The sequence below is a fragment of the Camelina sativa genome, chromosome 13 (genome assembly GCF_030686135.1).
Source record: "Camelina sativa cultivar CO46 ecotype springtype chromosome 13, ASM3068613v1".
NCBI lineage: Eukaryota > Viridiplantae > Streptophyta > Magnoliopsida > Brassicales > Brassicaceae > Camelina > Camelina sativa.
The window spans coordinates 14,243,474-14,250,530 of record NC_141892.1 but is presented as its reverse complement, the minus strand read 5'-3'; the positions used below and the strand labels follow the sequence as shown (position 1 = coordinate 14,250,530).

Here is a 7,057-nt window from a genome sequence, read left to right as displayed (position 1 = left end):
CCTGTTCTGCACAAAACCTTGCCCACTCACATAATTAACCTCCATCGTTTCATCCTCTCCATCACAAATCTCCTGAGCTAGCGGCATGTCTCCGGTCTCATCGACAAAATGGACAGTTTTCTGGCTCCCCTTCAGAAGAAGGTTCACCTTGGCTGTCAACTCGTCAATCTTTTGCGTATCGACACTGTTGACCTTCACGGACCTGTCATACTCAGGAGCCTTGTTGCTGGAGCTTGCAGCTAGGTTCTCAATCAACTGATATGCTCCTTCCTTAGACTTTGTCATAAAATTCCCATTGCTGGCCGAGTTGAGAGCGTTTCTGTAGTCCCAGTTAACTCCATCATAGAAAATGCCCAGAATCTGTTCATCACTGAATCCATGGTGCGGACACTCTCTATGGTACTCTTTGTACCTCTACCAAGCCTCGCAGAAGGCTTCTCCAGTGTGCTGTTGGAACGATGAAATCTTGTTCCTCAGGGCAGCGGTCTTAGCCTTGGTGTAGAAATGGTCCAGGAACGCAGATCTACACTGTTCCCATGATGTCAGAGACCCAGGTGGCAATGACTTCAGCCAACGTGAAGCTCTATCCGCAAGAGAGAAGGGAAAGAGCTTGCACTTCAGAAAGTCTGGCGGTGTCCCATTTGAACCAGTGGTGCTACATATCTCCTCAAAATTCTCGATGTGGTCCACCGGAATCTCAGCTGGGAGACCGTGAAATAGGTGCTGCTTCACTAGAGAGATCATCTGTGGCTTGATCTCAAAATCTTGTCTCTGGATGGTGGGAGGAATAATCGCCGCTCGGTTGGTGTAGAACGCATGCGGGTTGTCCTTGTCCCCAATGGATGGTTGTGGCGGCGCGGCTCTTTCGTGTTGAGCACGGAGCAACTGCCCCAACTGTTGTCGAAGTTGCTGCAACTCGGCAGCCATATTCTGATTGTTTCTATTGTCACCCATGTTGACGGATTGAAACTTTCTGTTCTTGCGGTTTGTTCTTTCTGCCAAAGAGAGCTCTGCGGCTGACAAAGCAACTAGTTCTTCGGTGTTGTTTCTTCTTGTAGATCTTCTTGACATGCACCTGAAACACACGCAAAGAAGAAGCAGAAAGACAAATCAGTAGGGTCTTAGTATAGTAATTTCGCCGAAAACCAAAGGTAAAAATTTGGTCCCCGGCAACGGCGCCAAAAACTTGATACACAGAGTTTTAAACCCTATTTTCCTACTGCAAGTGCACAGCAAAGAAGTAGTACTTAGGGGTCGAATCCCACGAAGACCAAGTTTTACTCTATGGTTCTATTGGTTCAATTTCAATCTAAGACAATTCAAAGTTGGGATTGTTTGGTAACAGTAACGCGATTAAAACGGTTTAAAAAGGCAATAAGCAAAACACTAGATCAGGGGTAATTCTCGGGAATTTCAGAGATAGCAACTAAACAACTATTCAGGGCATAGATTAAGTACCAGTCTAGAACTCAAACATAAATATAAACTGATCCACTGTCGTGGTATCAATAACTCTATCTGATCGATTCTGTGCGGAAACGCGGAGCACGTGCTCAGACATCCGGAGCACATGCTCGGCGGTCCATAAACCCTAAACTGTCGTTTGAGCCCAGAATCGCAGACAAGCATTAAAGAACAGGAATGATAAGTTCACAAATCACCTACACATCAACTTTCGCAGGTCTAGGATAATTTGCCCACTAATGTCTTTTCTAGCAACCTATTACACTTTTGATGAATAGATAAACCTAGAATCATAGATTGGGTGATCAAATCAACCTAAGCATTAAGTCTAACAATAGTGAAGACAATCAATTATATAAAGCCCTATTTGTGTTCTGTTGCTAACCCATGAAACCCCTTTTGAAACCCCTAATCTAGCAAAGGAAACTACTCAGACATAGAGAAATGAATCATAGCAAAATATGAGAAATTCAATGACATAAAAATAAAAAGGGTTCAGAGAATGCTCCACAAGGTAGCCGCTCTTCTCCCTCTCACAAAAACGTCGCTCAAAAACCAAAAGAAAAGGGTATCTTTATCTCTCCTCAAAATCCTAGGTTAAATAGCAGACAAGTAGAGAAAAATAAGGAAAGAATCCAAATTCAAATCTCCCTATTAAAAAGCGATCTCAGCCCTCTTTCTCTCACAAAGGATCGCCTAAAATAAGGGGAATTAGGCAGGGAATCAGCGCCTAGATGCTTGCCACGTGTCGTCATGAAACCGTAGAGTTGGGAGCATGTGCTCGGAAATCGGGAGCATGTGCTCCTGGGTCTAAAATCAGCTTTTCTGCTCCAATTCAACTCCTTTCTGCTCCGATTGCTCCTGCTGTTCCAATCCTTGCTTTGAGCTGCCTAGCCTCTTATTATAACCTGAAAAGGACTCAAATAACTACAAAACTATCAAATAAACGGGGTCAAAGTGAGTCAAAACCGTAACATATCACTTACCCATCTTCTTCTTCAATTTATCCACAGTCTTCCCATGCCACTTGTTCCACTTTTGTAAAAGTGTTACCCTTTTGCTTGTCTCTCTAACCCTTCTACTATCTCTTGGGCTTGGTTCATACTCTTCAAAATAAAACTATTCTTTCCCATCAGCCATCTCCACATCTCTAGCTTGATCCTCTCTTACTTGGGTTGTACCATCAAACAAGAATTCAACAGCTGGCCAAAAGTCAATGTTCAGCCTTTCTCTTATGGTGGTGAGTGCTTGATTAGGTAGAACAAGCTGAATCTTCCCCACTGTTGGATGCTCAAAGTTGAAGAGGTGCTTCCCATGGTGCAACTCCTTTGCTAGAATGAGGGTGGAAGTGAGATATTGGGTGTCTATCCATCTTGGTTTGGCTTTCTCTCCTTGAAATGGTACATTTGCAGCTACAAGGATTGGAGTGATGATGCCTCCAATGGTTAGAACTCCAGTTGAGTTCCTCTTGTGCAGCTTGCTAACCCAGCTTCTATAATAGATGAATTGGTCAATGAGGACCATAGCCAAATCTGTATCCACACTGCTCCCAAGGATAATAATCACATCTCTTGCTTGTGTGACGATCCCATAGAGTGCTACATCAATCATCTTAAGTTCTTCCTCATTCAAGTTTCCAGTTTCCTTCCTAGCAAAGAATGTGTTTGCTAAAGCTTTATGGAAGTACCTTAGGGCTGGAATCCTTATCTTTGAACTCTTGGTCTTGGAAGAAGAATAAAGCTTGTTGTGTCCAATTGTCTCCCAAACAGCAAAAAGTTCTTCCTTGGGTATGACCATGTCCTCTTCACTTCCAACTTCAAACCCATAGAGTGCGGCTAGCTGCTTGAGTGACAGCTCATACTTCTTGCCCTTGATGGTGAAGTCAATGTAACCAGCTCCCATGTCTTGGTCCATGCTTGTGAAGATATGAAGCTTGATGGTGAATAGAAATTCACAACTCTCTTCCCTATACCCCTCCAAGCACAAACCCATGAATTTGTTTAGGTTGCATTTCTCAAACAGAAACTCAACATCTTCAGCAATACCCAACTTCTCCATGGTTTCTTTATGAGGATATCTTGTTCCTTGGAAGCTCATCTTCATGAAAGCTTCATAGAGTTGGCTTGGGGTTTGGGAACCAGATTCTTCTTCCACCTCTTCTTCTTCTTCACTTTCATTCGCTTCTTCTTGGTGTTCTTGAGCTGGCATCTTCCCTTTTGCCTTGTGTCTTCTTATGTGCTCTTCAAGAGTAACCTCCATCTCCTCATCACTCTCTGTCCGCTCTGGATCTTCCTCAACAAGTTGGTTTTTCTACTTCGAAAAGCCACTCGACCCCCTACTCGAGCTAGCACTCGGTCGTTTGTCCCCTCGAGTACGCGGTCGAGTGCGTTCACCAGTTTCTCTCTGTGTGACGAAGGATGCATCACAGCGATCTATGAATCGATCAATAGCCTTCTTTCCTTCAGCTTCACTAATGGCAGCTTGTTGTGATGTCTCTATAGACCTTGAAGACATTTTGAAAGAGAACTGAAAGAGATAGACTCAAAGCTCAAAGTTAATAGGTTAGTAACCCAAAAATCAAAAGAACTAAGCTTGAGCAAGAAGATAAAACTTGAGAGAGATTTCTAGATAGATTTTTAGTGTTTTAAGCAAATGAGAGAGTGCGAGAGACTAAAATCAAGTTTGCTCTTTATAAAGAGGCTAAAGAGGACAAGGAGACAAGAGTGGAGCGTCCATACCATTCAAATTTGAATTGGGAATCTTTAACTCACTTTTGATGTTACTCGACCCCACGTGGTCGAGTGCTTGACCAAAATTCAAATTTTGAGATTGTTTCTCCCTCCACACGATCGAGCAAAAGAAAAATTGAACTGAGTGGGCCTGGGCCTATAGACACTCGATCGAGTACCCCTCGTGGGATGGTCAAGTGGCCCCAAAAACTACTTTCTACAAGTTCCATTCTTCCTAAACCCATCTATTCTTTCTAATAAAGGCCTGTCCAACACAAACATAAAAGGAAAATATCAAAACTACAAGGAAAATCAAACTTATGTACAATGATACCTTAGGGACTTCCTCCCTAGTGAGCTTGTTTAAAGTCACTGAGCTTGACTTTTGATGCCTTTTCAGGCTTGGTTTGGACACCAAGGAGGTGATGAGATCCTCCCTGGTGTAACTTGATCATTGTGAAGCTGATTCTTGATCACTTCACCCTTTAAACTTGAACCTTGTTTATGCTTAAGCTTGACCCTTGGCCTTGCTTTCTTCAAAGACCTCTTGTTGATCTGAACCTGAAGTTCCTTCACCAAGCTAGTCAACTCTTGAACTGAACCCTTGAGCTTTTCAACTGAATCCTCATCGAAAGAGAACTTAGCCTATGGAGTTCCCACTTCACTTGAGACCTCATAATCTCTCTTGTCTTTAAGAACAAAAGGTCGTCCTCTAGAGGGCAAGTTGGTTGGGTTGTTGATATCAAATTTCATGATCAGACCCTCAGCTATATTCAAGGTTATCATCTCCTCCTTGACATCAATTACAGCTCCAACAGTGGCTAGGAATGGTCTTCCTAGGATGATAGGGTCTTCCAACTCCTTATCCATGTCTATAATGAGGAAATCAGTGGGAATTCTGGCCTTCCCTATCTTGACTGGGAAATTTTCCATCTTACCAACCACATCCTTATGTGATCCATCAGCTAGACACAAATAGAGGTTACTCGGCTTGAAGTCAGTATGCCCAAGCTTCTGTGCAATAGAGTAGGGCATTACACTGGTAGATGCCTATAGGTCACACAAGAATTTGTTGAAATACAAGTAGCTGAAAGAGCAAGGCAGATCAAATGGAGGTGGGTCTTCAAGTTTGGTTGGAATGATGGCTCCCTCAATCTCCTCAAGATCATTCTTGTCCTGATTCCGAGCCTTCTGCTGTGATATCTCAAGTAGCATGTTTTGGTAGAGAGGGTATGGAGCATACTGTTCCAAAGCAGGTCCTCTCTCTTCTTATTTGTACTGAATGACAACCTCTTCTTTCAAAGCCATCAATTCCTTCTTTTCAAATTTTTCCCTGAGTTCCTTCAGTTTTTGTTCCTTGAAACGCCCTGGGAATGGTAAAGGAGGCTTGTAAGAAGGAAGGATGTATCTAACAGGTTTAACAGCTTCTACGGGATCAGCTCGATCAGCCACTCGATCATGCACTCGATCGTGTGAGTGGTCGAGTACACAGTCAAGTGGTACTCCGTTTTCTGTTTGCTGTGTAAAACCTTCACTCCGTGCTTTGTCTTGTGACAAATCCTCCCTAGCTTGAACTTCACTGTCCTTAGTGACAGCTTCCTGATAGAAATGGATTGCTTTAGCTGTGAACTCCCTTCGATTTTGAACAGCTTTTCCAGGTAGTTGGTTTGGCTTAGAAGCTGATGTAGAAGCAATGTTGCTCTCAATGTACTTGAGTTTAGAATTCAAACTCTCAAACTTAATATTCAGATCATTGTAAGAAGAAACCAGCCTCTGGTTTAACTCAGCCAACTTCTTTGCTGTCTCAAGCTGCCCATTTGCTTGTCCAAGTAGCATCTGCTGCATCATAGCTCTTAAATCTGCTTCCTGGCTATGGTTAGTCTAAAACCCTGGTGGGAGACACATTGGAGCCTGGAAACTTTGGTTTTGCTGCTTGGGTACATAATTGTTATGTTGTTGGGGCTGTTGAGCTGGATAGACTTGGTCTTGTGGGTTTGCCACATTAGTACTTCTGTAAGACAGATTGTTGTTCTTGAACTGGTTGTAAGGCTTGAAACCACCTTGATTCTAAACATAACACAACTCAACCATTTCATTCTCCCTAGCTTGAACTGTTGTGTCTTCATCAGCAAGAAAGTGAATGTTAGTCTGTTGACTAAGCAGAATCTTGTCTAACTTTTCATGCACAGTCTTCAAATCTTTCTTGTACTTCTCACCCTGGGCAGGTTCAACAAATCTGACAGTCCTATCATTGTCTTCATTGTAGTTTCCATCTGACTGAGCCAAGTTTTCTACCAGTTCCCATCCTTCATCCACATGTTTGTTGAGAAAGTTCCCATTTGATGCAATGTCCAGCAACATTCTGATCTTTGGTAGAACTCCTCTGTACAGTGTGCTAAGTAGGGACTCATTACTAAACCTATGATGAGGACATTGGGTTTGGTAGCCTTTGAATCTTTCCCATGCTTCACATAAAGTCTCATTATTCTTCTGTGCAAAACCAGATATCTCATTCCTTAGTGTAGCAGTCCTTGCATTAGAGAAGAACTTGGCCAGGACAGCCTTTTTGCAGCCATCCCAGGTTGTGATTGCTCATGTTGGTAAAGTCTTCTCCCACAAGTGAGCTTTACCTCCAAGTGAAAATGGGAAGAGTCTGAGCTTGAAACTATCTTCACTTACTCCATTAATCTTGGTCAGGCCACAGAGCCTATCAAAGTTATCAAGATGGTCTAAGGGATCCTCCATAGGCAAACCATGGAACTTGTTTGACTGGATCATAGTAATCAGCCCACTTTTTATCTCAAAATTATTATTTGCTACTGCAGGTGGAACTATTCCTGCCCTTTGTGTTTGGGTGTTTGGAG

The 7,057-nt window shown here is 42.9% G+C and overlaps 2 non-coding genes across 2 annotated transcripts; both read left to right on the top strand.

Moving 5' to 3' along the window:
* The first annotated feature begins 373 nt into the window (after positions 1-373).
* LOC147929552 (small nucleolar RNA R71) lies at positions 374-480 on the top strand. Its single transcript, XR_015579075.1, has one exon. It is a non-coding gene; the product is annotated as a small nucleolar RNA R71 (small nucleolar RNA).
* Positions 481-6,609: 6,129 nt separating this feature from the next.
* Positions 6,610-6,716, top strand: LOC147929551 (small nucleolar RNA R71). Its single transcript, XR_015578978.1, has one exon. It is a non-coding gene; the product is annotated as a small nucleolar RNA R71 (small nucleolar RNA).
* Positions 6,717-7,057: the final 341 nt, after the last annotated feature.